Below are 21131 nucleotides of genomic sequence, written 5' to 3'. Positions count from 1 at the left end.
TATATATATATATATTTGACCGTCTGTTCAAGGATACAGTACAATGTGTTATTGAGGAGATAAAAAATAAAGTTTTTCTCCCATAGTAAGACTTATTATTGTTGTTGTAATGTGTGATTAATGTCTGTACCAAACATTAATGTCTGTATCAAGCATACAACTAAATTTAACAAACCACCACTTATACAAATTTGTTACAGTAGATCAAAGTCCAATTCCCAGAAAGGTACTAAATAATTATTTGTAAACCTTTATAAACATGTACAATGTATTAATACTTTCAATTTTAGATTGGGTACTGCAAAAATATATTAAAAATAATTCATAAATGTGTAAATAGTAAAAGCATGCATCATACCTCAACAAACAAACAGCAAATGTGTGGCAATTACCTTGGTAATAATTAGCTGGATATTAATGAATAATTTGAGAACACGAATAGTGTTTGAAATGGTGACAAATACGAATAATTTCTGAACACATTTGTAAATGTAAAAGTGCATGAGCTCATTTATTAATCATTTATGAAAAAGTTTCAATTTAATGAGTGTGTGTATATATGTGTGTGAAAAATCATTAAATACCATTTGTAAAAAAAACATTTGTACATGAAAGTTATTATAAAGTGTTACCAAAAGTAATTAGTAGTAATTAGAAATGTGTAGAAGATTACTTCTTTTGAGTAACTCACCCAACTCTGCCCATTTACGGCTCAGGTAATTGGCTCAAAAATAACTGTATGTGAAACTGAGTGCTCATGAACAAAGTTGGCAGAATTCAAATTGCGTACATGTGGGGGAACATGCGCCAGCCGACCAACTGCCATTGAGATGAATGGAAAGCAAACGGATAGCTTTTTCAGGTATTATGCTGTATACTGTAGACCTGCTGAAACCTCCATGCCAATTAGCCTAAACAAGCCCAAGGAGTGAATTCACATGCTTCTTGACCAAAACATAATTTGTCTACTCCACTTCCAGTAATGACATTGAGCTAACTGAAGAGAGATAATTATATTTTGTGCATTATAATGGGCCCTTAAGGGCCCACACCAAAGAAAACTGAACACTGAGAATCACCACAAACATCTGCACATCAAGGCAGGATCCATTTACTCACAACAATGGAAAGGAGAAACAGAGGGTTGTTAACTGGACCTCAAAAGACCCTCTGAGGGGTGGAAGGCTACTTATTTCAGAATCAGAATCAGAATGAGCTTTATTGCCAAGTATGCTTACACATACAAGGAATTTGTCTTGATGACAGAAGCTTCCAGTGCACAAACAATACAACAACAAGACAGAGATAATAATAAAAACATTTAATAAAAATGAAAAGTGAATAGAAAAATATATAAGAAAAAGTATATATAGAAATACACAATATGACAAATATATATATATATATATATATATATATATATATATATATATATATATATATATATATATACACACACACACACTGTGTAGGTTGTTTTGACTGCACCAGTGAGCCAGCCATTCAACCTCCCTTCTGTATAAAGGCTCATCGTCATCTTGGATGAGGCCGATGACAGTAGTGTCGTCTGCAAACTTCAGGAGCTTGACAGAGGGGTACTTGGCGGTGCAGTCATTTGTGTACAAGGAGAAGAGTAGTGGGGAGAGCACATAACCCTGGGGGGCACCAGTGCTGATCGTACATGTGCCGGAAGTGAATTTACCCTGTCTCACTAGCTGCTGCCTGTCCATCAGAAAGCTTGTGATCCACTGACAGATAGATGTGGGAACAAAGAGTTGGTTTAATTTAGTCCAGAGAATAGTTGGGATGATGGTGTTGAAAGCCGAACTGAAGTCCACAAAAAGGATCCTTGCATATGTCCCTGGTCTGTCCAGATGTTGCAGGACATGATGCAATCCCATGTTGACTGCATCATCCACAGACCTGTTTGCTCAATAAGCAAATTGAAGGGGATCTAGAAAGGGTCTAGTGATGTCCTTCAGGTGGGCCAACACCAGTCTCTCAAATTAAGTCCTGTGATTTTGGGTTTCTTTGGGACAGGAATGATGGTGTAGCGTTTGAAGCAGCAGGGAAATTCACACTGCTCCAGTGATCTATTAAAGATCTGTGTGAAGATGGGGGCCAGCTAGTCAGCACAGGATTTTAGACAAGTGGGTGAGACACCATCTGGGCCCTGTGCATTTCTTTCTTTTGTTTCTGGAAGACACGGCACACCTCTTCTTCAAAGATCTTAAGTGCAGGTTGAGTAGCAGGAGGGGGGAGGATGGGGGTTGCAGTAGGTATTGATGTTTGTATGAAGTGAAGGTCAGAGCGGGTGTGGGGTGTGAGACTGGGCCTTTGAAATCTACAGTAAAACACATTCAAGTCGTCAGCCAGTTGTTGGTTCCCTACACTGTTGGGGTATGGTGTCATGAAGTTAGTAAAGTCTTTCAGGCCTCTCCACACTGATGCAGTGTCATTAGCTGAAAACTTTTTTTCAGCTTATCAGAGTAGCTTTTTTTAGCCACTCAGATTTCCTTATTCAGTGTGTTCCTGGCCTGATTGTACAAGATTTTATCCTCACTTCTGTAAGCATCCTCTTTGGCCTGATGAAGCTGCCTGAGTTTTGCTGTAAACCATGGTTTGTCATTGCTGTTAAATGTTAAATAAGTCCTAGTAGGAATGCACATATCGTTACAGAAATATATATGATGTCACAGTAACTGTGAGCTCATCCAGATTGGTGTCTGCAGCTTCAAATAAACTCCAATCAGTACAGTCAAAGCAGACTTGTAGTTCCAGCACTGCTTCATTGGTCCATCTCTTTACGGTCTTTACTACAGGTTTAGCTGATTTTAGTTTCTGCCTGTAGGTTGGAAGAAGATGAACCAGACAGTGATCAGAGAGTCCTAAAGCTGCTCAAGGGACAGAGCGATATACATCCTTTATTGTTGTGTAGCAATGATCCAATGTATTTCTGTCTCTGGTGGGGTATGTAATGTGCTGTCTGTATTTTGGCAGTTCATGGGTGAGGTTAGCTTTATTAAAATCTCCCATAATAATAATAAGTGAGTCTGGGTATTGTTGTTCCGTGTCTGTGATCAGATCAGCCAGCTGTTGCAGCACTGCATTCACGCATACGTGTGGAGGAATATAAACACTCACCAGAATTAAGGAGGAAAACTCCTGTGGTGAGTAGAAAGGCTTACAGTTGATAAAGAGTGCTTCCAAATTAGGACAGCACATATTTAACGTTGTTACATCTGTACACCAACTTTCACTGATGTAAAAGCTTGTTCCACCACCTCTCGTTTTCCCCGTTAACTCCGCAATGCGATCCGCTCTGAACAGCTGAAAGCCTGGCAGATGAAATGCATTGTCCGGAATGGCTTCACTCAGCCAGGTTTCTATGAAGCACAAGGCAGCAGAGTTTGAAAAGTCCTTGTTTGTACGGGTGAGGAGATGAAGTTCATCTATTTTTTTAGGGAGAGCGTGGAGATTCATTAGATGAATACTCGGCAGGGCTGTTCGAAAGCCGTGCTGTCGGGAGCTTGAGAAGCACGCCAGCTCGCTTCCCTCGCCTGCATCTCATAGCAAGCTTAAACAACACAGCTGCGCCTCCGACTAAAATGTCCAGCAAAACATCAGAATAGTCCAAAACCGGGAAAAGATTGTCTGATATGTGCTGCCGAAAGTTCAGCAGTTCATCCCTGGTAAAACTGATTGGAAAAAACAAAAACAACAAAAGACTTGGAGAGCTCCACACCGAGGCTGCCATCCGTGATGCCATCTTGTATCAAATTCAGGGACACATACAGCATTCTCAGATGACTTGAAAACACAGCTCTCGCTCATCCTGTGAATAGTATGTCAGGGGGAAAGGTCATATCAGTGCACAATGAGATTTCAGTGTTATTAACAGCAAAGCCCCCGCCAAAGAGACCTAAATGGCAAAAAGCATAGAGAGAGTTGAATGCATCAGCAGCACTTGCTTGTACACGGGACATTTTAATTAGCTGCTCTTTAATTCACGCTGACCCTCTCTGAACTATCATCAGTCAGCTAGCCTGCTGATAAGAGTCTGTCAGTCAGGTAGCCTCGGCTGGGCAGCTTTCTTAACATAGCTCGTCTTTGGTTCATGGCAAAGAGCAGGCACTACACAAAGGCGAAAGACCAATTCAGATTCCGTTGCCTTGCTAACCCATCATTTCCATCATTCCATCATGTACTCATGTCTTCTAAACCCTGTATGACTTTCTTTCTTCCATGGAACACAAAAGGGCTGATTTATAGCAGAACATGCTGTGCAAGCTGCTCTTTTTCATACAATGAAAGTGAATGGTGACTATGGCTGTCAAGCTAGATTTTCAGGGAATAACAACTTATTTCAGTGTGTTCCATACACAAGCTATCATATGGCTTCAGAAGCCTTTAAATATTGTGTCATTTTGTATACTTTTATGATGTTTTTATTATGATTTTTGTCCTTTTGGAGCTTGAAAGCCCATGGTCCCTATCCACTTTCATTGTATGAAAGAGAGCAGTGCAAACATTCTTCAGTTAGTTCCATGGCACTATTGAGTATGAAGTGGACAAATAATGTTTTGGATCATGCAATTAAAGAAAGAGTTTGTTGAAAAATGAAAATTGTCATCATTTACTCACCCTTATGTCATTTCAATCCCATACATATAATTTATTCATCAGTTTTTTTTCATGGATCACAAAAGGAGAAAAGCCTCCATTCACATTCAGTTTAATCTTTTTTATGCATTCAAACAATGAAAGTGAATGTTGACCAAGGCTGTTACTCCTTATTCTGCCTAACATCTCCATTTTGTGATACATGGAGAAAAGAAAGTCATATGGATTTGGAACAACATGAGGGTGAGTGAATAATGACAAAATTGTCATTTTTGTGTGAACTGTCCCTTTAAGTAGCTGATCTGAGTGGCCATCTTAATGCTGTTTAAATCACTCTGGTGAAGTGGAAACATTCATTATTCAATTATGAGTTCCAGGCTTAATGTGTTTCTCTGCATAAAACATAAATGCACAATTGATGTAACAACTCTTCTTATCCAACCTGCTCCCTCTCACCACCCATATGCTGCATCATTCATGTGACTTTTATCTGGAGCTAAACGCATAGACCAAATGGGACTAAATGACAAAAAACAAAACAAAACAGAAGATGTGTGAGTTTCACCAGTGCCAACCATCATGGCACACAGCTGGTGCCAGCTAAAACCCTCAGGATTGCCATCATTACATCGGTCATAACAACACAGCTGGCCACATCCCTAACCTATTTTCCAAATCCATTGTTAATATGCGTACAGGAAGAGCTCTATTTACATTTTTAATCAAAAAATACACTTCAGCAGCAAGATAACACATGCAATGTTGTCCAAAGGTCTGAGGCCACTAGTGAAAATGCTTTTTTTATGATTTTTAAAAATGATTATTATTATTATTACAATTTGTGTTATTAGCATACTAATTTAAATGGAAAGGTTTAATTGTAAAATGAACATGAGTTCAGAATTTCAAATGTGGCATGTCCTATTTTGTTTTTTAATGACAGCAGGCACCCAACTAGTATGGACTTCACAAGTTTGTGCCAATCCTGATGATCTATGTTTTCCCAGCATGTAAATGTGATTCACAGATTTTCAATGTGGACTCAGACTTCTGGATCCCACAGCGTGAAAAAAATAAAATAATTAGTCCATTTGCAAAATTATCAGAGAGAAGAGGGAGAGACAGTGCACCTATTTTATTCACCATTTTGTTGTGATGGAATTTTTAGGCAGGCTCATAAATAGAATTTTGTGTTGTGATACTTTTCTGGCAGTTTTATGGTCTGTTATTTCCCTTTGTATTATCAGAGTGCCAGTCTAGCTAAATATAATCCATAACAATTGTGAAGCTTCCTAAATAATACTTAATGTAGAGCTCTGAAAGCCATATACTGAAAGATATTTTTTAATCTTCTATTACCCAGGATAGCCCCAGGATACCACTGGTTAAAAATAAGAAGAATGAGGAGTCAAATAGACAGCAGAACACCAAAAGATATTGAATTTAAACTTTTCAGCACCACGTACAGTGAATTCTTGAACAGTACCAGAATGTTTTAAAAGTGCTACACATAATGTATGCATTTGTCAGTTGAATGCTAGGGGTAAAGGTTTAGTTTGCAGGTGAGGGATCACTGCTTAATGCATTGTGTTCATTCATTCATGTTCAATCAAAATGAATGCACGGTGTGTTAGAGTGCACTGTCTGTCCGGACAGCTGTAAAAGAATCTGCCATTTCAGGCCTTATCCTCACATAACCACACTGCCACGCTCTGCTGGCTGAGCCTACACTTCCTCTGCAAAAGACACATCAAACAACACACCCAATAATTTAATTCTTCCACCGCAGAAGTGTTGGAAACGAGTGTGGGCCGGCCTACAAAACACTGCGGTGTGATAGTGTGCCGTTCCACGGTTTTGTTTTTCTCTGATACCGCAAAATAGCTGGACATTCTCAAAACAGAAAAAACAAATATTGGAATAACTTTGTACACAGCACAGATCAAATGAGCATGAATCATGCTGAATACCAATACAGTCCAATTGATGAGGATAAAAGCCAGGTCTGACTAAATAACCCAATGCATAATGTGCATTGTGTGCACACACACAATGGTTCTGCTCCAGAACGTAGTGAGCTGACTATGAAGGGAACATTTGAAGGGACCATAGGCACACACCTGACCCGAAGGCGATTTCAAAAGGCAGATAAGTTTTTCTCCCCTTTTCTCCCCAATTTGGCATGCGCAATTCCCACTGCTTACTAGGTCCTCGTGGTGGCACAGTTACTCAACTCAATCCAGGTGGCGGAGGACAAGTCTCAGTTGCCTCCATTTCTGAGATAGTCCACGCATCTTATCACGTGGCTCAGACTCACAGCATGTGGGGGCTCATGCTACTCTCCGCGATCCACAAACAACTTACCACGTTACCCCATGTGACTCTACCCTCCCTAGGTCAATCTGGTTGCTTAGGAGACCTGGCTGGAGTCACTCAGCACACCCTGGATTTGAACTCGTGACTCCAGGGGTGGTAGTCAGCGTCAATACTCGCTGAGCTACCCAGGCCCCGGCAGATAAGTTAATTAAGCTTCCAGAATGCACCACAATGAGCTCTGTGGAGAAAATAAATCCAAGATTGCAGACGAGGTGAGGGAAATGTTAATTATAAATAAACCTGTATTTCATTCAGTACTGAAAAGTATTACAAAATAGTTCAGTGTTGTTAAAAATAAATTATTTCTAGTCTTTCTAGCAAGTCAGTCCAATGGCAGCCATCTTTGGAATGCTCTCGGGCAGCTATTTTTCTATGTAAACAATTGGCATACAAGAGCAGCTCCTATCTACTTAAATGTGGAGTCTTACAAAAATCAAGAGAAAGAACATATTTCATATCAGCAGTAAAATCTGACAACACTGGAATCATAAATTGTGTTTCTTTACCTCAGATAACTGCAAAAAAATGAAACAAAAAAAAAAAGCACATTTCCGGCTTGTACTATAGCTAATGCGTATGCATGTTCTCGAGTTGATTGACAGGTGATGTCTGTATCTAAAAGGTGATTGGCTCTTTAACCTGTAGGGCAGGACTTCCTTTCTACATCCGTTGACCGTTGGGCATTCACGATACAGATTTACTCCAGCCACTTTATCATCCCACCCGTCTGAAATAAAATTATTTTACTTATCAAATATCATATGTTTTAATCTTTTTGCCATGAATTTTGTTTGTTACATATTTAAATAATTTCTGACTGCCTCACTGAAGGTACATTTTCCCTGTTTAACACTTGCTGGAGTCTACTCGAGCTCACAGCTGACTGGTCTGTGCTTTTTGCATATAATTTGGAATGTTCTCTTCGACGCGTCCAGTGTTGGCAGCCTCAAGCCGTTGCGGCGTGTCGCAGGGTGTTAGGATGCTGCCTTAGAAGACACATTGTTCACAAAACTTAAATGCACTTTCTTGAGCTAGTAAGCTCTAGTCTGACTACTATGAGTAAGGGCACACATTTTTTATAAGTCTGCCTGGAAAAAGCCGTATTTATAAGATATTGGATTGATACAATGAGCAATTCTGAGGAAAAACTAATCAATGGGTGTGCCAAGTTAGTGACATCTTTCACATCTTTGAAAGATATCCAGAGTTTTGTTTGAGGCACTTACAAAATCTTTTTCTGTCTCCTTTAATGATCAAACAATAAAACTTGCACTTTTGGTAGCATAAAGAGCCAACAGCTGTGGAAAGGTGTGATGACGGCAGTAAAAGAGCAAATTTCACAGCATTAAAGAAGAGTCAATGAACTCACAGTCACTGTCGGGCCACATAAGGTACTACAAACATGGCCAGTATTCAAAGACTCCACAACCTTTTACCAGAACACAGTAAACGTTCACCCTGCCCTGGTCAGCTGGGTCCTCCCTCCGGCCTATTTCCTCTCTACTGTGCCTGCAGTTTACAAAGTAACCTGCTCCTGAGTAGACAAGCATCAGTGAGGCTTATCTAGAGCTTTCAGGTGTGCGCAGAATAGAAGTGAAGATGGAGAGAGAGCACAGTCACGCACCAATGGTGGGTGGTGGACTTTTAAAATGAGGAGGCAGATTGCCATCTCAGGGTTCAGTTTTTTATTTATTTATTTATTTTTTTTTTTATACTTCACTTCCATTTGACATTTACATTTACACTATATTGCCAAAAGTATTCGCTCACCCATCCAAATAATTGAATTCAGGTGTTCCAATCACTTCCATGGCCACAGGTGTATAAAATGAAGCACCTAGGCATGCAGACTGCTTCTACAAACATTTGTGAAAGAATGGGCCGCTCTCAGGAGCACAGTGAATTCCAGCGTGGTACTGTGATAGGATGCCACCTGTGCAACAAGTCCAGTCGTGAAATTTCCTCACTACTAAATATTCCACAGTCAACTGTCAGTGGTATTATAACAAAGTGGAAGCGATTGCGAATGACAGCAACTCAGCCACGAAGTGGTAGGCCACGTAAAATGACAGAGCGGGGTCAGCGGATGCTGAGGCGCATAGTGCGCAGAGGTCGCCAACTTTCTGCAGAGTCAATCGCTACAGACCTCCAAAGTTCATGTGGCCTTCAGATTAGCTCAAGAACAGTGTGTAGAGAGCTTCATGGAATGGGTTTCAATGGCCGAGCAGCTGCATCCAAGCCATACATCACCAAGTGCAATGCAAAGCGTCGGATGCAGTGGTGTAAAGCACGCCGCCACTGGACTCTAGAGCAGTGGAGATGCGTTCTCTGGAGTGACGAATCACGCTTCTCCATCTGGCAATCTGATGGACGAGTCTGGGTTTGGCGGTTAACAGGAGAACAGTACTTGTCTGACTGCATTGTGCCAACTGTGAAGTTTGGTGGAGGGGGGATTATGGTGTGGGGTTGTTTTTCAGGAACTGGGCTTGGCCCCTTAGTTCCAGTGAAAGGAACTCTGAATGCTTCAGCATACCAAGAGATTTTGGACAATTCCATGCTCCCAACTTTGTGGGAACAGTTTGGGGATGGCCCCTTCCTGTTCCAACATGACTGCACACCAGTGCACAAAGCAAGGTCCATAAAGACATGGATGAGCGAGTTTGGTGTGGAAGAACTTGACTGGCCTGCACAGAATCCTGACCTCAACCCGATAGAGCACCTTTGGGATAAATTTGAGCGAAGACTGTGAGCCAGGCCTTCTCGTCCAACATCAGTGTCTGACCTCACAAATGCGCTTCTGGAAGAATGGTCAAAAATTCCCATAAACACACTCCTAATCCTTGTGGAAAGCCTTCCCATAATAGTTGAAGCTGTTATAGCTGCAAAGGGTGGGCCGACATCATATTAAACCCTATGGATTAAGAATGGGATGTCACTTAAGTTCATATGTGTCTAAAGGCAGGTGAGCGAATACTTTTGGCAATATAGTGTATATATATATATATATATATATATATATATATATATATATATATATATATATATATATATATATATATATATATATAAATAAATAAGCAGGCCTGTATGAAAAAATATATATAATATAAAAAGTCACATACTGTTCTTGAACATATATGCAACAACAAATATTTCAAAATAATACAAAGATAGCGGTTTAATATTTGTAATATATTTTTCTATCATAGTGGAATTTGAATAGGCAATATTATATGCCCAAATATGTTAACTATATTTATATACAAATATATACATATATATATATATATATATATATATATATATATATATATATATATATATATATATTAATTGTCATATATCAGATTTCTGTAAGGGAATGCATATGAAATACATTTATCTGCCACTTTTATTAAGCATACAGGAAACGTGTTTGTATGTTCAGATTAACAGACTATATTAAATTAAGTCAAAAATGTGTTGTCTCATAATTATTATCTTTACACTGCTTCAAAAATAATACCTACAATAATATAGCAACAAGCATATTTCATGTATCTTTTGTAAATTACTAAATATAAAGGTAAATGTAATCTTTCATCTGTTTGCCTAAATATTTTCGAATCAGTCATCTACTCCTCTGTAATGATGGCATGATGGCTTGGAGCTTTACCTTTAAGAGTGAGTGCTAATTAAAAACCGGCTCACTGACACACCATTACATGTTTTAAGTAATTTCAAGTTCATTTGGATTTGGACGTGAACAAAAGTGGAGTTGTCCGAGTCAGTTAGTTGTTTACTCTGTAAATATTCCATCCTCTTCCATTAGCTCGTCCCATTCATAGCGATCTACGGAGACCTGCTGCGAGTGCGAGAGAATGAGAAGGCGGGCATGAACACATTGATTGATTGACAGCGTATTGAACGAATCAGTGTAAAGTTGAGGCAATGTCTCCCCACACGACTTCTCGCCTGTATTTTACAGTGACCCCCCCCGCCCAACCCCCCTCACATTCACAACACTGGAGTTCAATGAGATCACAATGAGCTGAACAGAGGCGTGAGTGACGCTGTCTCTCTCTGAAACTTTGTCCGCTGGTGTCACTGTTTGTAACTTTAGAAATATAACTGCTATAAATATTATTTGTGCTCACATTTTGTCATATTTTATTTATGTACAGTGGATAATTTTCCTCACACCAATTTTTGAAGAGGCACTGCCTACCTTGTCTCCTCGGAGAAAACGCCACTGTCATGCACACACACACAGACCTGTGTTTACTCCATCAGTGCAGGAGTTGCATGAAAACTGTGAAACAGGATCGGCCAAGTGTGGAGGAGCCACTGAGAAGGAGATCAGCATGAAAACACGACTGCTCGGAAATGGATGAAGGCCGTTGGTAAATTCACAGTGCTGTCCTGGCTCTGGCCGCACATTCTATATTAAAGGAATATTTTGGGTTCAATACAAATTCAGCTCAGTCTACCGCATTTGTGGCATAATATTGATTACCATGTTGATTACAAATCATTTATAAAATAATTTACTAACCTTTTCTGTGTAAAATTATATCCAATTTTACAACTTAGTTGCCATGATGAAGTAACGCCGTAAACCCTAAAATGACAGTAAAAACGACAATTTAAACAACTTTACAGCTTAGAATTAATTTAAGTGCTTTTATAAAATTAGAAGCTTAATATTTTTGTCTTTAAACCCTCCAAAGATTGGCCCTATTCACTTCCATTGTAAGATACTCACTGTACTGTCGAATTTTTCTTTTCTTTTCTTTTTTTTTTTTTTTATGTAAACTTTATGCCACAAATGCTTTCGATTGAGCTTAACTTGAATTAAACCTCAAATATTCCTTTTAAGGACTAGTACACCCAAAAATGAAAATTCTCTCATCATTTACTTATCCTCATGCCATCCCCAGATGTGTGACTTTCTTTCTTCTGCAGTACACAAGAAAAGATTTTTAGAAGAATATTTCAGCTCTGTAGGTTCATACAATGCAAGTGAATAGTGACCAAAACTTAGAAGCTCCAAAAAAAACACATAAAGGCAGCATAAAATAATCCATAAGACTCCATTGGTTCAGTCCATGTCTTCTGAAGCGATCCATTCAGTTTTTGGGTGAGAACAGACAAAAATATAACTCCTTTTTCACTATAAATCTTGACAGAAATCTTCTTGGTTATCTCCTTACTTGATTACACTTCCTAGCGCTATCTAGCGCTCTGAGCATGCAACAAGCATTAGGAAATGTAATCGAGCTTGAAATCATGATTATGCCTAGGGATTGCAATGGCAAGATATACAGTGAAAAAGGAGTTACATTTTGGTCTTTTTTCACTAAAAATCAATAAGATCGCTTCTGAAGACATGGATTAAATCACTGGAGTCTTATGGATTACTTTTATGCTGCCTTTTGTGTTTTTTGGAGCATCAAAGTTTTGGTCACCATTCACTTTCATTGTATGGATCTACAAAGCTGAGATATTCTTCCAAAAATCTTTGATTGTTTTCTACAGAATAAAGAAAGTCATACACATGCAAGAGGGTGAGTAAATGATGAGAGAATATACATTTTTGGGTGAACAATCCCTTTAATGAGCCAAGTTGCTATGTTGTATAGCAACGATGTTCCCTACTGTAAAAACTGATTAAACTAGGAAGATGGTTTGCTAGACCAGCTAAGACCAGCAAACCAAGCTTAGGTTGGATTACCCCTTTAAGCTCTGAAGGTGTTTTTGAAGATTTCCTGTTTCAATGGGATACCCAAAATTAAAGAAAAAAAAAAAGGAGGGTCCAGTGTTTGGTATCATTGTAAAGAAAACAAATGGTTTTTTTTTCTCCCCTTTTCTCCCCAATTTGGAATGCCCAATCCCAATGCGCTCTATGTCCTCATGGTGGTGTAGTGACTCGCCTCAATTTGGATGGCGGAGGATGAATCCTAGATGCCTCCGCATCTGAGACCGTCAATCCACGCATCTTATCACATGGCTTGTTGAGCGCGTTACCGCGGAGACATAGTGTGGAGGCTTCAACTCACCACGTGCCCCACCGAGAGCGAGAACCACATTATAGCGACCACGAGGAGGTTACTCAATGTGACTCTACCCTCCCTAGCAACCAGGCCAATTTGGTAGCTTTGGAGATCTGGCTGCAGTCACTCAGCACGCCCTGGATTCAAACTCATGACTCCAGGGGTGGTAGTCAGCGTAAATACTCACTGAACTACCCAGGCCCCCCTCTTTTCCAATTTTATAATGATATAGATTATGATACATTCTGAGACTCTCAGCCTGAAACTGCTGAAAAATCACAAAACAATTTAGATTGTTTTTTACTTTTTTCCTTATTTTAATTTTATTTAACATTATATATATATCTGGGTGTAAATAAGGTGGCTCTGAAAAACTGCTTTTGTTTTGTTCCCAATCATATCAACTGTATCTGAGAAAAACATTGTGTTGATACGACAAAGCAATCAAAAGTTATAGCATTACAAAAAATAATTTATCGTAGTGTCCAAAAATGTTTCCATGTGTCCAAAAGCCTCGCCAAACACATAAAACATAATAACTGTACATAAGAACATTACACATGCAAACACAACAATGACTAAAAGTTTGCATAGCATGGAGACATGATTTTAGTAATGAGTGTGATGAGGAGGAGGGTGGGGCTGGGCAATGAATGCGCAAGGCCAGCCCCCAATCGGGCTAATCAGCCAAGGAAAGAGATAAAGCCGAGCCGGATGCAGCAGTTCGGGAGAGAGAGAGCCACACGCAGCTGCCGTGTGTGTTTATGTTTGTGTCTTTATATTTCATTAAATATTACTTTGACTCTTCAGCCGGTTCCCGCCTCCTCTTTGCCCATTTTAAACCCTGTTACATTGGTGCCTAAACCCAGGAAGGAGGAGGGATACACTGTCGTGGAGTCCTCGCCACTGCCGTCCGCCGAAAGGAGCAGCCGCGGCTGTCCGCCGGGGGACGGAATCGTCGCTGCCGGCTGCCTGGATGCGGAGGAACGGCTGCCATCCGCGAGGGGAGGGGGGGGGCTCGCTGCAGCCGCCTGGAGCGGTGTAGCCGCTGCCAGGGGCAAAGTGGCTCGCACCCGGCCACCAGAATGCGGAGGGTTCGGAGGAATGGCCGCTGTCCGTGAGGGGAGGAGGGGCTCACTGCTGGCTGCCTGGAGTGGTGGAGCCGATGCAAGGAGTGGAGAGGCTTGCTACCGGCCGCCAGAACGCGGAGGGGCGTTCCATCCACCAGTGGTCAGAGAACTCGCTGCTGTCCACCCAGGAAGGAGCAGCTGTTGTCCGCCAGAAGGTGGAGGAGTGGTCAAGGACCAGCGACGGTGTGTCTGGGAACCGGCGAGCAATTTTTTTTCTCTCTCTCCTCTCTCTCTCTCACTGTCACTCCGCCTTTCCCATTCCCTCTCCTCTTTTCCCTCCCCTTGTGTCCCTCCCAGGGCTCGAAAGTCGGGGAAAGCCTGCCGGCAGGCACGGCCAGAAGGGAAATGGGGGGGGGTTGTACATCATGCTGAGGGTGAGGCAAAGGAGGGAGGAGTGTGACGAGGAGGAGGGCGGGCTAATCAGCCAAGGAGAGGGATAAAGCCGAGCCGGATACGGCAGTTCGGGAGAGAGAGAGCCATACGCACCTGGTGTGTCTGTTTATGTTTGTGTCTTTTTGTTTCATTAAATATTACTTTGACTGTTCAGCCAGTTCCTGCCTCCTCCTTGCCCATTTTAAACCCTGTTACAATGAGATTTCATAGAATGAGTGCCTTTTGACTCAATGAGTCTGCATCGCTGAGTCTGTGTCATTTACATGACGCCATCTCCTGGTGGCCATATGTAACACTGTGCTTTGTGTGGATTATCTAATTATCTGTTCATCCGATTACCTTGTGTGTGGGTTGGTTTGAAAGATAATTACCTGCTCAAAGTAATGGTATGTGATATTTTGTGTTCTTTGTATGTTTTGTTAAGTTACAAGTGAAAACCCAGCATATAAGCAACACCAGCATAACTGTCAAAGTCAAATACTTAGCTATTACTCGATATATTTTGTCTCTGGGTAAAACAAATAGGATGGTTGTATTCTACTCTTTGAGAGCTTTCCAACAACATATGACACACTCAGTTTGATGTTTTTACTGATTGCAATAATATGTACAGTGCAACATTTTTTATAAATTATCAAAACGGAACACCTGATTTGTCTGCAAATTTTTCACATTTCGTTTTGAAGTTGTAACTATTGATAAAATATACCCAGTTTATTACTTGACCTCTGTGTCAGTTAAAAAAATTTACAACAGTTAGTTGCATTACAAGCCACAAGGCAGCAATTATTTTCCAATTTTGCAAAGGCTGACCAGCTTCTCAAGTGAGAAGCCAATTATGCTCCTCGGTTCTGCTTTATGAGGTGTTGCCATTACCATCTAACGATGCATTTTCAAAAGTTATATTCAATAATGACATTTACACAAAGATCAGAGCGTGTTAGATATAAGAAACTATTCCAGGCAGTGGTGAAACCCTGCATCATATCTTGACCGCGGTTTTCAGAATGTCAGTGGAAGCTCTCTGAAGTTTCTTCACTCGTTCCTGTACAAAAGGCTGCCGAATGAACCTGGCCCTTCTTTCGTATTCTCTCTGTGAGCTTACATTTTCCAATAAATCACTGACTTGTCCAATAACATACTTTCCACTTTGCACCATCAACAATTTCCTTACCGAATTTTCAAACCACTGAAAAGAATATAGAATTTGAAAGAGAAGTTTTGATTTATCTCTTGATGGGACTGCATTTTAATAAGAAATTAAGTACATATTATGTACTTCTCTGAAACATAATTGAAAAATAGAGGACACAAATCAACTTGCTGACAGCTAAATTATGTCAAAATCTGGCTGCCATGATTATGGAAGAACTTTGTGACTCAAGGCACCATTGTTCTCCTCTCTCTCTCTCTCTCTCAGTCTCTCTCTCTCTCTGTCTCTCTCTCTCTCTGTCTCTGTCTAGCATTCTCACTTCTTTTCTCTCTTGCCCCTCAAGCAATAAATCTGTGCTACAGTATAATCACAAAAATTCTGGCCAGCTCTTATAGCCCTGTATGCCTAACATGGCAGGATTCCAAACAAAAAGCAAAGGGCTATAGCAGATAAGTCCATCATTGTTTTCCAAGCCTTGAAAATGTCTGCGTTTTAATTAACCATATCAAACCCCACTCGTGCACTCTTTGCCACATTCATAAATATTCGATGGACGGTAATAGCCATCCATGACTTGACAAACATCAATACGGCCCCCTAACTACACCGGGTCTTGGGCACTCTGATTGGAGGGGACAGAGTGGAAGCTCATTACTTTACATCTCGTACCTTTGATCTCCGGAGGCGTGAAGCTCTAATCCATCTTGAGTTTTCAGAAGGATGTGAGTCTAGTAGTGGGCACTTAGCTCTGGAACAGCACTCCACATCACAGAGTCCTGTCCACTCTTCAACTAAACCCTCCGTATGAAATGCCAGGGAACAGACCTGTTGAAAGATACAGAGAGTCAGGCATAACATCATCACAAGCGGTTCACTTCCGTGTTTTGGTATGATTGCCTTCATATCAGCAGTGAACTGTACCAGAGTTCACACGAACCGTACCCCAGACCACCTGTTCAAGCGGATTTGGGTGCGGTTCGTGGAAAACAGCATTAACATCATCCAAACAAACTGAACTTTGATGTCATTTGAACCCGGGTGCACATCAAAAGTGCTAGTGTGAAAGCACCCTCAGTCTCGGGTGATCGGATCACAAGTGGTCAGCTGAAACACAACACTGTTTATACCTACACTGCAAAAAAATCTGTATTTTTGTTTTATTTTTTCAGTTACAATATCTAAAATATCCTTAAAACAAGATACATTTACTTGAAGCAAAATTGTGTAGGATAATAAGGCTTGTTCACAGAGAATATGTCCTTAAATTAAGTTTTAGATCAGAAGTTCAAGTTTAGAAGTTTTTGATTGATTTCTTTTTTCTTTTTTTACACCATTGGCAAATACTGTACTTTTGTTTGACAAATAATTTTTAGATTTATGCTTAAAACAAGAAAAATTGGGTATGAAAAATGCCAATGGGGAAAGAAAAATAAACTTCAAGATACATTTTCTGAAAACAAGTTTTGAGCTAATATCTTGTGTTTAGATAATTTTTTTTTTTTTTTTTTTTTTTTTTTTTTTTTTTGCACTCGGTGTATCACTGCAGGTATATAAAGCACAGAAAATTTTTAAAGAACTATTTGGTAACACTTTACAATAAGGTTCCATTTGTTAACATTAGTTAACATGAACTAACAATGAACAATAAGCATTTATTAATCTTGTTATTTTCAACAGACAGTGATACATTTTTTAAATACATTTTTTATTTTTAAACATTAGTTAATGCACTATGAACTAACATGAACTAACAATGAACAATTTTTATTAACTAACATTAACAAAGAATAATAAATTATGTAAAATTATATTGTTAATTGATTTTTTATGATACCTAATGCATTAACTAATGTTAACGAATGGAACCTTTTTGTAGTCTTACAAGATATTTTAATCTTGCCACAAACAATGGTTCAAGCAGAATGCTCATATTGCCGAGTACCTGAATTAAATGAGCTTACTGTACAATGTGCATGCTTCACATTATCTACATTTACTCACTGAGATTTTTTCATTTCATCTAAAACTAATTATCTATATCACTGCATAAGGCATACTGAAGATGAACTAGGAAGAATGTATACAGGATATATGAGGTTTTCCAAATGTTTGGATCAGACGGTTATTCTCATTTAAAGTCGCATGTAATCACATGCATGTTCGGTAAGTACTGATGTCCAGGATGCATCAGGACGGACTAGAGTTTTCACTTAAAATCTAATGTGTTCACATGTGTTTTTAACTACCTTAGGACACATCCACCAAAACGTTTTTGTTTGAAAATGCATCTTTTTCTCTACGTTATGGCATTCCATTCGCACTGACAATGACAGCGAAAAAATTTGCTTTTCAAAAATGTTTTCCGACCACAGATATACTTCGATCCCGGTGATAGAAGAAACACTGGCTACCAATCTCTCTCCTTCTTTGGCGACCACATGGAAATTGAGGCCTACTCTACCCTCGAAGCCATGCAAAGTTACATCGTCCTTGTTGAGCAAGGCCTACCAGGCTTCGGGCCAGGTGGTTTAGGCTTTGCACACGCTGGCAGTTTTGCAAGCCTACCAGGCCCATTTTATGCAGGATTTAGATGAGGTAGCCATCAAAGAACTGCACCAAGCTTCTGATTTGGCGCTAAGGGCCACCAAACATATTGCTTGTGCTGTTGGTCGGAATATGGCGGGCCTCGTGGTGGCTAAACGCCATCTGAGGCTTACGCTCACAGATATTTGTGACAAGGACAAGGTCTTTCTAATGAACGCCCCTGTGTCACAATCCGGACTGTTCGGTGATGCAGTCCAGTCGGTGGTGGAAAAATTCCACGCTGTGAAACAGCACACTGTCGCGTGGGTGAGCCCCCATTCGGTGAACGAAACCGGACTGTACAAACGTATCCGTGTCATTCCTGTTTGCCCTTCGAACAGTATCAGGTTGAGTTCGCCGTTGTTCATGCTTCAAACACCCGACAGCCAGAATATAGTTCAGTTTCCCCCCGCAGCTTGCGCTGGGTAGTGAACATTAATTTAATTTAGCCTCTGTTTCCATGACCAAGGGTCTCAAGTCATTACAGAATTCAATGTTCATCAAACACAAGTGTACACAAGACACACAGTGAACATAAGCATCACTCGTTGTCCCCCAATAAAGAATGCTGGGGCCGTTGTAGTGAGCCAGTTTTCCCAAATAATATTTCCCCCAACGTTCGTACATTATTCCCCATTCAAAATACCATGGAAAAGGTTTATCCTGTCAGCGTCCCTGCTGCAAAGGAATCTCAGGGCACTCATCTTTTATGCCCAAGTACAATAATGGCAAAAACATTATCAAATTCCCTTCAATCAGCCTCAGTAGTAGAGGCAACAATTGCTGATAAGTTTCTGAATCTTAAAATGGCCCTGCTGGTGGCATTGTCATAGTTTAAAAGGGTTAGTGATTTGAATGCCCTGTTGGTTAATCCCTTATGTATGGATTTTGTGCCAGGGTGTTCAAGGGTGGTGTTAAGACCTCGTTTGGGCTATTTGCCCTAGGTCGTTTCTACATAATTTTGCATGCAGACTGTTAATTTTCAGGCATTCTTTCCTACCCCATTTGAGTCAGAGGAGCATGAAAGATTGCATATGCTTTACCCAGTTTGGGCACTGCGAGTTTATGTTGCCCGTACTAGCCAGTGGCGTAAGTCAGAGCAGTTGTTTGTGTGCTTTGGTGGACGCAACAGCGGTGTTTCGGTGTCCAAGCAAAGACTGTCTCATTGGCTAGTTGATGCATTTACAAGTGCTTACGAAGCGCACGGTTTACCTTCACCTTCGGGTATTCGAGCTCATTCTACAAGGAGCATGGCATCCTCATAGGCTTTGGCTAGAGGTATGTCCTTAGAGGACATTTGTATGGTGCACACATTTGTTAGATTTTATAATCTGGACGAGGGTTTGACTCCTGCTTCCCAGTTTCTCTCTGTTGGAACAGGAATAAACTCATAATTCCCTCTGTTTTATTCAGACGCTTTAGCTCGCTTGTGCGCAGCTATATGCTTGCCACAATGGCAGAGACAGTTGGCAGCTACTTTTCGCATGGCGTCGATGTATATCGTTCCCAATGCGACTACGCAGCTCGAGTTCCTACAAAGGGGAAAGTCTCGGTTACGTGAAGCATAAACCTGGTTCCCTGAGTGGGAATGAGACACTGCGTAAGCTGGCCATACTCACTAGCAGTTGCATAGGCTTGTGCCTTCATGCAGAATATCTGACTTGATGGCGCGATGCGAACACCTTTATGGAGCCCATGACGTAGCTCCCTAGGGGCGTCGCTTAAGCGCCATCAGCCAATAAATTGCCGTGAATGTATAAGGGCTTCAGACCACGTGACACTCAGGGCGTGTCCCAATGCGACTACGCAGTGTCTCGTTCCAACTCAGGGAACTAGGGTTATGCTTCATGTAACCGAGACGTTAGCATTGTTAAAGATAAATGTTACTTTGTAACATTTTGAGAACGGGAAGTTTACTCTGAATTTCTGTCCGGCGACAGAACACGAGGACAATTGCAATTCAGACCCAGGGTTGGAGAGTAACGAAATACATGTAATGGGATTGCGTATTTAAAATACAAAACATAAGTAACTGTATTCCACTACAGTTACAATTTATTTACAGTTACATTCAAAAAGTATTTTGATTACTGAAGAGATTACTTGCATTTTATTGTCATTTGTTTCATTTAATATTTAGTCCTTTCAGATGGAAAAATGTATACATATAAATGATGCGATCCAAAGTGCATTTGAACAGCGGTGAAACACTTTCTTATGAAGTGTTACATTCATATGAGCAGACAGATAATAAGTTAGAAGTAAGTTTGGAGCACAAGAAATCACCAGGCACGATCATGTTTCTTTATCAAGAAAATTCACGTTGGATCATAATTTCTTTTTTCTAGTAAGACCTTTGATATTAGGGCAAAAATCGTATTCTTGATAATAATTTTTGTATTGTTTTCCTGTAAAATATCTAAAAATCCTTAAAACAAGATCAGTTTGAGAATGTATTTTTAACGTGTATTTTGTCTTACTGGCAGAGTTTTTATAGTCAAAACAAGTGAAGGAATATATCAGTGCTTAAGAAGTAACCCAAAGTATTTAGAACACGTTACTGACCTTGAGTAATCAAACAGAATACATTACAAATTACATTTTACAGCATGTATTCTGTAATCTGTAGTGGAATACATTTCAAAAGTAACATTCCCAACCCTGTTCAGACCATACATGAAACTCAGCTTTTTCGCATACTCAGTAAGGGGATTTAAGAGTTTTCATACATTTCAGAGTTTTCAAAACGGAAACGCCGTTTTCAAATGTATCTGGATAAATGCAGACGGAGCCTTAGAATGTGGTTTGTGATCGGATCACAAAACATTTTGGACCCAGTTT

At 40.1% G+C, this 21131-nt stretch overlaps 1 protein-coding gene across 2 annotated transcripts in view; it reads right to left on the bottom strand.

Moving 5' to 3' along the window:
- Positions 1-21131, bottom strand: part of LOC127421978 (glutamate receptor ionotropic, kainate 4-like) — a 620965-nt gene that overhangs the window by 466653 nt on the left and 133181 nt on the right. For both annotated transcript variants that reach the window (XM_051665249.1, XM_051665250.1), the window contains exon 2: positions 16377-16532. The gene's annotated coding sequence lies outside the window, so the exon portion shown is untranslated. The remainder of the gene's footprint in view (positions 1-16376; positions 16533-21131) is intronic.

Source organism: Myxocyprinus asiaticus, chromosome 31 (assembly GCF_019703515.2).
Source record: "Myxocyprinus asiaticus isolate MX2 ecotype Aquarium Trade chromosome 31, UBuf_Myxa_2, whole genome shotgun sequence".
NCBI lineage: Eukaryota > Metazoa > Chordata > Actinopteri > Cypriniformes > Catostomidae > Myxocyprinus > Myxocyprinus asiaticus.
Note: the sequence above shows the minus strand (reverse complement) of the source record. Positions and strands in the feature narration are given on the sequence as shown.